The sequence below is a fragment of the Myotis brandtii genome, unplaced genomic scaffold, assembly GCF_000412655.1.
Source record: "Myotis brandtii unplaced genomic scaffold, ASM41265v1 scaffold32, whole genome shotgun sequence".
NCBI classification, from domain to species: Eukaryota; Metazoa; Chordata; class Mammalia; order Chiroptera; family Vespertilionidae; genus Myotis; species Myotis brandtii.
Window position 1 is genome coordinate 8,287,913 of NW_005362269.1, and position 12,223 is coordinate 8,300,135.

General features: G+C 43.6%; 1 protein-coding gene across 1 annotated transcript in view; it reads left to right on the forward strand.

Moving 5' to 3' along the window:
- Positions 1-412: 412 nt before the first annotated feature.
- ADRA1B (adrenoceptor alpha 1B) overlaps positions 413-12,223 on the forward strand; it is a 96,687-nt gene continuing 84,876 nt past the window's right edge. The window contains exon 1 of the mRNA XM_014543055.1: positions 413-554. The gene's annotated coding sequence lies outside the window, so the exon portion shown is untranslated. The remainder of the gene's footprint in view (positions 555-12,223) is intronic.

Consider the following 12,223-nt stretch of genomic DNA (forward strand, 5'->3'; position numbering starts at 1 on the left):
AATAAACAAGTCAGCAACAGAAATTCTACCCAATAACCACTAAATTAGTTGAAAACAATGCCCAGTGTTACCACCTCCACTTAAATAAGGAGATTGGGGTTTCTTGGTTAATATCACGGACTAGACTACCCTGAGGTTGGATTCTGTCCATTGCTCTGCTTGAAGTATCTTGCTGTGGGACTTTGAGCAAGTCACATTAGCTCTCTTGCCATTAATGTCTCTAGCTGTCAAAAAACAGGTATAAATAGATGGTCCCGGGCCCTGGCAAACTCTGAAATTCTATTATCCTATCATTAAAGAAATGACAAGCCTGGTAGATATTACTCCCATCAGTGTTTTTGTCCAATCATTAACCAAACTAATGAGACCGTTTATGCAATCCAACTGCAAAGTTCACGTTGGGGGAGAAAGGGAGGAATCAGGGCAGTTGGACATTCCAGGACTTCACTGGGGGCCAAACGTGAAGTTGATGGTAGAGTGCCGGCAACAGAGAAAGGAAATCAGGGGGATCCTCGCAGAAATGGGGTGCATTTTGGAATGAGGAAGCACTTTCGGTGAGTAAAAAACTGTTGTCTGGCTGAAGCCACAACAAAATCTGCTTTTTGAAAATGTTTGTTGTTGTTTTAAGTTTGGCTCAATCACTTGTTTTTCTCTGTTCCTTATGTAATCTTGTGGGATGCGGCGTCGATAGGCATAAATCATTCATGATGCTCTGAAAAAAAAAAATCACTTAAGCAGATGCAACTTAAAATGAAATGGAAGAAGTTTTTGCACAAAACACAAAAAAAAATATAACTCATGTGGTTCATAGCCCACGCTGATCACTAATTCCCACAATCACTATGTGGCTTGCTTTTGATTCTGGCTTCTTGATGTGCTTCATTTTAAATGGAGACTGGATTAAAGATATAGCTTGTCATAACTATACTGCATTTTTTGAGGAGTCTGAGAAAAGATGTTGTAGTTGTGCATTTGCAGGTACAACTGAAACTGGAAGATTTTATTTTCTGCTTCAAGAAACCAAGAAAGCCCCTTCTTTGTCCAAAAATCCCCTTTTCAATATGCCTGTCACTGAGGTCCATAATTCCATGGGTTCGTTATATCCCCTTTGTAAATATAAATACTCTTCCCCAAAACTCACCAAAAAAAATACCAACTAGCCCCCAGCAGAGGTAACCAATAAGGCTAACTCCCAGATACTAATGCCTTAAGTAAATGGTCTAGTTTTATAATTTTTAATGTGACAGCTAGCTATGAGGAGATTTCTAATAAACAAGAAAATTATGGGTTTCTAGAAATCTCTTTCATATTCATGAACTCGTTCGAGCTTCACAGGAGTAGCAAGGACAAGTATAAGTTCATTCATTAATTCATTTCCACAACAAGTTTTATGCTGAGGTGCCAAAGGTACAGACAGACAAGATAAAGCTACTTGCCCTTGAGCCACTCACAGTAGATGGGGAAACACTTAGCAGAGTTGTATGGGAAAGACTAAGGTTCTTTTAAGCTGCTGAGGGCAGAACAGCAGCCATAGGTACCATGGAAGTGGGTTTCAGCTTTGTGTAAGGAAAAGAATCCCAATTGTTCAAGTTCCCCAGTTGGAAGAGTGAGTGAGTCTGCATTGCCAGAAATGCTTCAGAAGGATCTGGAGAGCTAACTCTCAGAGTAGCTGTAGGAGACATTTTTGCACAGGCTAGGAAGTTAGCCCAATAGATATATATATATTTATGTCCACCCAGCTCTGAGACCCAAAGTCCCTCAATATTTATCATGTTTCATTCATTTATCCAACAAATATTTAGTGATAGGCACTGACTTTGGAGCCATCTTGGCTGGGTATAAATCTCAACTCTGCCACATTCTCACTGTGACATGTTGGGCAACTCAGCTTCTCCATATCCCAGTTTCCTCATCTATAAGATGGGAATAATAATAGTTCCTGGTCCGAGAGTTGCTGTGAAGATTGAAAAGAGGTGATTTATATAAAGCACTTTTGAGCAGTGTCTGGCACATAATACACAGCTGATTAATATTAGACATTGGTAGCAATAGAAGCATGTATCAGGCACTGAGCTGCACACTAGGTCACCAGGGTTAAGAAACAGAGACGAGCCCTACCTTTCTTGAGTTTAAAATTAGCCAGAATGTGGTAGGATACAAAAGAGATAAAAGTCACAAAAAATACAAATACAGCTTCATGCTATGACAATAGCCATGAAAGGGAAAAAGAGAATGCCATAAGAAATATGATAGAGAAGAGGGGGTCTCATTAGATTGGAAGGTGCATGGGGGAGTTCTTTGAAGACCTGTCATTTAAGCTGAGTTGTAATACAAATGTATTCCAGTCTCCAATGGTGTAGAGCAGTGCCTCAGTGCCTGGCCTTATTTTAAGTCAGCAGAGAAAGGAAGCCAGGTAGCTCTCTGCAAGAGTCACCTGTCAATCTGAGTTCCAGTTTGTGCATTAAGCCTCACATTGTGAAATGTAGATGGGCTCTCTTTGCTTTAGCTATTAGTTTCCATTTGATTTTTCTCTTAACTCTGTAAATTCATCAGTTTATCCATCCTTGCATTCATTTATCCAGTCTATGGAGGGCTCAAAGATATGTAGCCCCCAATCTCAAGGAGCTCCTATGAGGGAGGCTGATATGTACACAAGTTCCTATAAGTAAAGATACATTGGGGAAGATGGAGGGAAATGTTACGGAAGTGTGAGGAAGCTAGAAATTCAACACAGATGAAGGGGTAAAGGGAGAATTTTTTTAAAAGGTAGCATGATGAAGCATGCCAAGGAATTCTAAGCAAAGTGACTTTGAAGGAATCCAATCTTACTCAGCATTTGGGGTCTAAAAATCAATGCATAAAGCCAAAAAAAAATCATGACTAGATGATAGTCAAACGTACCCTTGAAAATTCTTTCAGCAGTGACTGTGTTGGCAAAATGACATAATACCTTTCAAGAAATCCAGTACAGTGTTTCTTCTAGTTCTGAAATCAATTGCTGTTGCTTCAGTTGAGCATCAGACAAATGTGTGAGCTTGCCTTGAGGTGCCAAGTTGTGTGAAAAAATATGAATTTCTAAATGCAGAACTCACACATAGTGCAAAGTCCATAGGAGAGGAGAGAAGGAGCAGTCATTGCCAAGCCTCCTGTGTCCTCCAGGGCAGGCACTCATCACGTACCATGTGGGAAGTAGGCATAACTCCCCAATAGCCTCACTATTGGTTCCCTCTTGCTTTCTGCCTCTCTCTGTCAATCTATCAACTAACCTGTCTCTTTTTATATTTGCCAAATAGTTAAATATGCATGCATTAAATATAAATCTGCATGTCCAATATAACATAATCAAAGATCTGAAGTCAGCAAAGAGCTAGACTTTCAGAAAATAGCTCAGTGACACAATATAGCTGAAATTTGGGATCTGTGTTAGTTTCTAGAGCTGCCATGACAAACCACCACAAACTGAATGGATTAAAGAAACACATACACAGAAATTTATTCTCTCACAGTTCAGAGGCCAGAAGTCTGTAATCAAAGTGTGAACAGGACCATACTCCCTCTGGAAGCTCTAGTGGAAATTTTATTCTTTATCTCTTCTAGCTTCTGGTGACTCCATGTTCCTAAGTTTATGGCAGCCTACCTCTAATCTCTACCTCCATCTTCAAATGGTTTCTCTGTATCTCAAGCCTCTCCTTCCTTTCTCTTAAGAAGACACCAGTCATTAGATTTAGGGCTCAGTCTAAATCCAGGAAGACCTCATCTTGAGATCATTAACATCTTCAAAGACTTCATCTCCAAAAAAGGTCACATGCATAGGTACCTGGAGTTAGAACTTACACATATCTTTTGAGGATCACCATTCAACCCACCACAAGTTTCAAGAAAGAGTAATAAAAATGGGTCTAAAGCTCTATTTTGACAGGCTTAGAATGCCAATTTCAGATGTCTTTGAGGGTCTAGTTCTTTGCAGAGTTCTGATGCTGACAACCTTGACTTCCATTGCTGCTTAAATGCCTTGTAATGTAGGGTCTCCTCCTCTGCCTCCCTGCCACCCTGAAGCCTTTCTCCCCCTACTTTACTCACCAGGGCCCCTGCAGCATGATAAACCTTGACATACTTTATCATCTACTTTTCCATGTCCTAATCAAAATTCCCATCTCATATCCCATCCTCTACATGAGTGATGGTTAATCAACCAAAATAATCTTTATTAAGGCACTGGCTTGTCAACATTGTTAAAACCTATACACGTAGCCCTTCAACTGTCATCATGTTAATACCAGCTCCACACTATGAGGATGCAGCTGCTGCCTGAGACACACCTGAAGCTGATGGGAAAGGAGAAAGCTCCCACCTAGCCCCTTCTTCTTGTCCCCAGATCTCCTACAATTGGCCAAACTCAGCTAGAAGCCAGCCGATCCAGGAGCCTGGGAATAGTAGCCTGAGAGATCAGCTCCCTGTAACACAGAGCAGAGGAGGGAGGGATATGCATGGATCTGATGACAAGGAGGCTCAGGACCCACACATATTCTTAATTCTCATTTTACAGAGTAGGACATGGAGCTCAGAGAACGTTATTAACTGCCCAGAGTCACATAGCTAGTAGGTATTAGTGTGGACTCTGAATCCAGGTCTATCTGAATCTAAAGGCTGCGTTCTTGCTCTGCTCTGCTCTCACTACTGTTGCATTCATTTCAGTGGCTTTGTCCAACTGCCTTGGTCAATGGCATAGCTTGGGGTTCTGAGAGGCTTGTGTGGCTATCATATCAACAAGAGGACCTTCTCTGGGCTTGAGATTCGGATCTTGTGAAAGACACAAAGATGCCCCACTGGGATCTCCCTTCAAGGAAGAACTCACCATGCCCAACTCTGTGAGTGCTGTGAACTCATCTTGGCCCATCAGTCTACACATACTAGTTGCTGATGAGTCACTGTGCATCATAGTGGAAGCAGTGGGGATAGTGTCACCTCCCTTTCTCTTAGACACTCTGCAGGCTTCCAAACCTGCCTTCACTGAGATTTTTCTGGATAATTTAGACAAGCAAGTGAAGATACTATCAGATGGTGAGGCATTTGGTCATTTTCTTGATGATCATCCTTTGCTGATTCCCCCCAGAAACGGTCGCCAAGAAAGTGTTTGGTCTATGGAAACATACCACCAACTCTAACCTCCCCTCTGTTTCCTATGCAGAGGTCAAGAAATGTCTTCATAACCACTTACTATCTTGGTGGCAGGGACTAAAACACATCCTAACATTCTTCAGCACTTCTGGGATGTTGAAGTCTACCTAGAAGTGGCCAAGGTTAGGCTTTGCCTTTCTGCAGATTGTTCCTTCTGATGTGCCTGGAATGCTTGGAGAAATGCCCAGATTCACTTATTTCTGACTGACTGCCCCCTCTGCCGTGATAAAGGCCTGGAACTTGAAGGGGCTTCTGAAAGCTATCAAGTCCACTGTTCTGCTCTTGAAGAAAGACCCCTCTCTCCAACACATCCATAATATTTTTCTTTAAAAAAAATGAAAGAAATTCCCTATTTTCTTGGCTAAACAATCAAATGGCAATGAGCTACAGAAGCTGGCCTCCCCCACATACTGTTTTCTTCCCTGCCAACTAATCCTGCCCTTAACCTTCTTAGGTGTCAGTACAGCACCTATTATTCATCCTTCATTGACATTTCTTCTCAATCCCTGAAGCTGGTGGTGACTCACCTCTTGTTTCATCAAAGGGCAGCAGTGGGCTGTACACTGCATGAAGTTCCTGTTAGCTCTTCTCTGATGCCTTTTAGCAGAAGTGCTCCAAAAACTTTCTAATTTGATGGTCTAGATGCAAACATGAAGATTTCTAATTTTACAGCCTGTGGACTTTAATTAAGCAACCTATCTTGGTCATACAGCCACCAGGACTCTGGACTTGCCCTTGAGGAGCATAGTCCCCAGGTCCATGGAAAGTTAGTTTAACAAAGGTTAGTTTGAACTTACCCACCCCTCAAAATGCTCTTAGCACAGAAGGGGAATGATATTTCAGTGCAAGTCTCTGTCTGAAAACAGTGTCCTTGGATTTTCCATGGAATATTTTTACTTTGCTGAAAAGAACTGAGCACTTATTGGGCTAAATGGAACTGAAGAGGCTTGCTCACTGACAAAGCTTGTGTTTCTGTAGCACTAATAAAGTCATATAGAATGGCACTTTCCTAGGAGGCTGCATCCACCTTCCTAGCCTCATGGCTGTCTGGTGGAATAGACTCTCATCATCCCTGTTCTTAGAGCCTAATGGACTTAGTAGAAACGTCACAGTTACCCTTTTAGTAAAATCACACACAAGATTTTACCAATTTTGTGTGAAGAGAAGGTTTATCCTGCAGAGTAAAGGTTTGATTGTCCCTCAGATGTCCCACCTTAACCACTCGCCAGAGTTTTGGTCTTTCTCTTCCCTTCCCCCATCTTCTATCTACCATTTCTGTTTCACCCGAGCCCACAACCACAACCCCACCCAACAGCAAAATCTGAAAGAACTCACTGACAGCCCACACTTGAGATCAAGCCCAGGAAGAGATGGAACTCTGGGATTAAAGCCAGGTCACAAATATGTGCCCTCTGAACTATACACAGTGCTCAGAAGTGCTCGTTTGGTCCATACAGTATATTATTTAAAATTTAAATGCTTATATAAAATTGAGAGATTCCACATAAGAATACAGTTTTTTTATTTCACTTAAAAAATAAAAACACCTGGTCATGCCCTACTAGGACTCCTGCATGGCCATCACCAGTTGGAGCTAAGTAGCCAGCACCAGTCCCTTTACAAGGAGTACTTACTCTCCAATTTGCTTCTCTTAAACTGGGCAGTTTCACCTTTTTGTATTACTTCCCAGGTCCCTGCAGGCAACCAAGTTTGAGTGCCTTGGATTATGGTAGGGAAGGGAGAAGGGAGAGAGAAGGTCAAATAAAGAGGTTTCCCTGATGTATTACTTTGAACGCTTTGGGATACAAGTAACAGAATATCTGACTAAAAGTTACTTAAACAATAAGGACTGTTAATACTTTAATATAAAGTCTACAAGTTGGCTGTTGGAAGCAGGGTTAGATCAGGCACTCAACAATTTCAAGGCTCTGGGTCAGCTTCTCTGCAGTGTTCTTGGCCTTCTCCTCATGGTGGCAAGGTGGCTGCCACAGCTCCAAGCACCACATCCTCACCCAATGACATTCAAAAGAAAGAAAAGAGAGACAGGAGTTTCTCCTCCCATGTCTCTCTCTTATCAAAGAGCAAAATCTTTCTAGAAGACTCCAAAAAACTTTTCCTCAGGTCCCATTGACTAGAGCTGGACCACATGACCACCCATAACATTGGCAGTGGGGATGGAATTATTATGTTTAAGTAAGAACAAACATGGTTCATCTCTGGATCTAGTGGAAGTGTCTGCCTTAGTACATTGCTGTCTACACAGTTCTACTAAAAAGGAAGATGGAGAGGTGTGGCCAGCCAGGGCATCACAAGATTCTACTGTAATGGCCCCATGTCAACTGGGATATTAAAGAACTAGAATGTGGCTGAGGGGCATCACCCACTGTGGTGTTTGTAGGGTATATAAGTCTGGAATACAAAGTAAAGGACTATTTACCCCTTCTTCTGGACTCTCTGTAAGCCCAGCTGACAATAAGACCATTTTATTATGAACTCTACCAGCCCTCCTCATTAGGGGATGCGATTCTTGTTTCTCGGGTATTTACTGGCCAATAGGAAGGCAGGTTCCTATCCTGACCCAGTTCAAGAATTTGCTTTCTGGGTTTTCTTCCCCCCTATGGGGTGCATTAAAAGGGGTTGCCCTTGGGAGCAGGCCTGAGACTCAGTACTGAGGCTGGAGGGCAGTTACTCTGGTGGAAGCTCTTTCCCAAAGGGACTGATGATGTGGCTTTTGGAATGGGAATCTCGGGTCATAAATCAGGGCTTGTTGCTTGGTCCTTTGTCACCTCGTTGTTGGCTCACTCAGTCCCAAGCAACCTCAGAGCCACAGGCTCTGGGAAATAGCAAATAAAGCTTTAGCTCCTGGTCTAGTGTGCCCTCTCCACTTATAAACCACTCTGCTAAAATGAAAGGACTGAACAACGTCGATGACCTCAGAAGGCCTGGGGACAGTAGGCAGACCCTCTAGATGCCCCTTACTCCCACTGTACCAGATTGAAATGTCAGACAGGAGACAGGTCTGGAAGAGTCCATCACACCCTCCATCAACCAGATGCCCAATCCAGGTCCAACAGCACATCAATTGGCAAATTTAAAAAACTGAGATAAAATAATTATTTTAATACTCTATGTGATGTCATGCTTTCCAATCATCTTTTAAACATACTCAAATCCCTTATCTCATTGGATCCTCCTATAACCTTGAGCAGCCACTAGGACAGGGGTCACAGAAATAAATCTCAGACATCATAGCTACCATTTTATTGGCTGCCTACTGTGTACCAGGCACTGTGCTAACTGCTGAGAGTGTACAATTGTCTCATTTAATGCTCTCAATAGCCCTATGAGACAGGGACAACATGTTAGTGATCCCATTTTATAAGTGAGAACCCAAAGTTCAGAAAGATGGCGCAACTTGCCCAAGGCCACACAGTTAGCAAGCAACAGAGCCAGGTTTCAAGTTCAGGTCTGTCTGGTTCATAAGCCTGGACTTTGAATAACAATTATAGTATTCTCTCTGTCTAGGAAGTGGTGTTTTAATGGTGGCTTTATCTCTAGAACTAGAGGCACAGTGCATGGATTCATGCACCGGTGGGGTCCCTCAACCTGGCCTGTGGAGATCGGGCTGAAATCAGCTCTCCGACATCCCCTGAGGGGTCCTAAATTGCAAGAGGGTGGTTCTCGGGTGACACACCCCAGAATCGGGCTCCCTCCTCTCTGATTCTGGGTGCATCACCCGAGAACCGCAACTGCCAAGTCACCACAGCTCAGAAGCTCCTGTGTTGATCTCAAAGAGTAGGTGAGACAGAGTCTGCCCCCAGGTAGTCAGTGCACGTCATAGCTACCAGTCGGACGGTCACTTAGGCTTTTATATATATAGTTAAGGCTGGGTGTTATATCTTTAAGGTGACTGTCCTCCACTTCTTGATTCTTCCTTCTCTCCTAAGCCTCACTTCCTGCTGCTCTCTTTTGCACTCTGACCTCCTTCCCAGGAATAACTTCAGAACTCAAGTGCTGGATTTGGTGCTCTGTATCCTAGAAGATCAGGTTCAGTGTGCTTCAGCATGGTTCCATCAGGACTCCAAGGCAAAATTAGGCCCAAGAAATCAGAGGTGGAAACGGATAGGTGGGCCCAAAGGGCAGGCCAGTCTCAGGCCACTCTGGCATGTTGGGGAGGTCAGGACCAGCAGATCCAGAATGGCCCACTTGAATCAATAGAGTTCAAAGACAAGTGGTGGCTGTTACCTAAGCCATGTCCAGGGCCAGGAGTCAAGGGCCAAGAGGAAGAGCATGTGTGGGTGGAGCACAGAGTCTGCGCTGACAGATGGGGTTCAGTCCACAGGGTCTCCCTCAGCCTGGAACAGAAGTTTAGATGCACATATGCGCCAACGGAGAATAGTGGGAGCTGAGAGGAGAACCCATACTCCAAATAGGGCTCCAGGCCAAGCAGGAGGGCTCACAAATAAAAGGCCAATAGAACAAACACTCCCAAGCAGTCTTGGGTGGGGGTGTGGGGGGGGGAGTCCCTGTTTCCTACCAGGTATAATCTGATCAATTAATCCAACTAAAGTGTTATTGGTTGGTAATAACTTCATATCCATTCCTACCAGGTAGCAAATATCATAGTGAAGTAACACACTTGCACCATCTCTAATCCTTAGCACGGTCCCTAAAACATAGTAGGTGTCAGTGAGTCCCCATTTTATAGATGAGCAAACAGAGGAATGGAGATATTAAGTGACTTGCCAAGATCTTCTAGACCAGAAGAGGCAGGGTTAGAGGTTTGGTCTTCCTGGATCCTTAGAAAATATTCTTTCCCCTCTAGCATGTGTGGTATCCAAGAACTGTAACTGGGGTCCTCATGCACTAGGAAATTAAAGAGATCATGTGTGTGCCCATCTTCTGGGTGCTACCTCTATGTCAGGCAGTATGCAGGGTGCTAGGGGTGCAGCAATAGGTAAGACAGAGTCTGCACTCAAAGAGCTCACTGCCCCCACCAGCACCACCACCAAATTTTGCTGGTGTCCCTCAAAACTCAGCAAAGAGTCAGTGCCTCTTCCCACCCTGTGAAGGAAGGTTGAGTCCAGTGACATTTTCTTCATGCCACTTGCTCTGCTCATTACAGAAACCACATTGTTGACAAAGGCAGGACCGCTGGGCCAGCAGATTAGACTGTACCATTTTGAATCTAAACTGCATCCTTTGTGATCAGTGGCCCCTGCCACCCCAGAGAGGTTTCTGTTTGCTTGGAGCTGGGAGGATTTGCCAGGATTAGCATAGAGATTGCCTGTGCACTGGGGAAAGGGGCCCAGCGGCTGCCCGTGGACCAGCTGGAACGCAGTCAGCTCAGCTCCTCCCCATGGACCACAGTCCTGGAGTGATACAGCACTTCTCTGGGCTCCTGCAGCAACAGGCACCTGCCTCTAAGGAAGCATGATGGTGGGAATGACGTCTCTTGGTTATCTTATCACTCACCATCACTGAAGCTCCTTAGGAATGGTTTCAGCCCCCTTTCCAGCAGCCAGGGCTATAAATAAAGGTTCCCCAGGGATGCTGAATCCTGCCCTTCATCCCAGGCGCCTGTGACTCATCCCACAGACAGATTCATCTTCCATCTTCTTGATTACAGGGAAAGGGAAGTGAACATCTGCCTGTCATTGTGCATGGGTGTGCATGGCCATGCTTGTCCACATGCCATGTTGCATTTACTTAGGTGCAGTCTGTGTGCATGCACATGTGTCTGTGCATGGAATTCTGCATGTACACATGTCTACTTGTGACCCAGTGTTTCAAAGGGTAGAGGAGAGGTGCCTTCTCATCCAAGCTTTGGTGTGGGGACTGTAAGCTAAGACTCCAGGTTAAATCTCATCTAATAGTATTTTTAAGTCCCTTCTGTGCATAGTCCTATACTAAGCAAAGAAGACAAGACACAAGTTCTAGCATCTTTATGGGCTACAGCTACTTAAAGCAAATAAAATGCCTGAAGTGGCAGCAGCAGTTGAGAAAGCAGCATTTCATGAAAAGAAAAGCCTGACTTATAACAGAAAAATCAAGAATACACTCACTCACTTACTGAGCTCGCCTCTGTGCCAGGCACCAATGAAGTGCCGCACAATTTACTTCTCACAACAACACTGCAAAAGAGAGTTTCTCATTCCAGTTTTCACAGATGAGAAAACAGCCCCAGAGAAGTTAAATAACTTGTATAAAAGCACATGAGCTCTGAAGATCCAGGGTAAAATTAGAATCCAGGCCTCTGTGGCACAGTCTTAAAGGTCTTCTCATCTGAACCTTCTTTTAATGTTTTATCTACCCTACAAAATCCCTGAAAATTGGTCATTCGGCCATTCCGTAGGAGAAACTCAACTCCTGAGCCAAACTGTTCCATCTTTAGGCAGTGCCAAACTACTGGAAAGCTCTCATTTCGGCACAACAACTCCCTTATGTCCTCTGAGGCTAACAAGGCGAGTCTAATTCCTCTTCCTGTCACTTCCCTTCAAATAAAGATGACAGCCATCATCGTGCTGTTTCCTCACCAAGTCAGGCCCTTCAACCATTTCACACTTGAAATAATTTTAAATCCTTAAATATTTGTATATCACTGTATCCCTCCTGCTAGTACCCACAGTGCTGGCACATTTAGGTTAAGTAAATATCAGTTGAGTGAATAATAAGATGAATGGGCCTTGCAGAGTAGATGGTGCCATGACTTGTTTCATTAAGACTTTTGTCTTAATTAAGGATTGTCTGGTTGCCAGGAACAGAGTCTCTGGCTAGTTGAAGTAAAATTTCAGGTTTGAGAGAAGGATCCAAGGGACTCTAAAGAAAGCTAAATGTAGGAAAATTGAAAGGCCTTGTGAAATGAAAACAATATTAGAAACCTCTCTCTCTCTCTTCCTTTATATTTTCTACTCTCTACATTCTTTTTGTGTGTCTGCTATGTTCTCCTCTAGCTATACTGGTCGCTATCCTGCTCAACTCAATATGACAGCTGTCCCAGCTGTTCCTATTTGGCTCCATGTCCATCAGCATCTAAATGACAAAA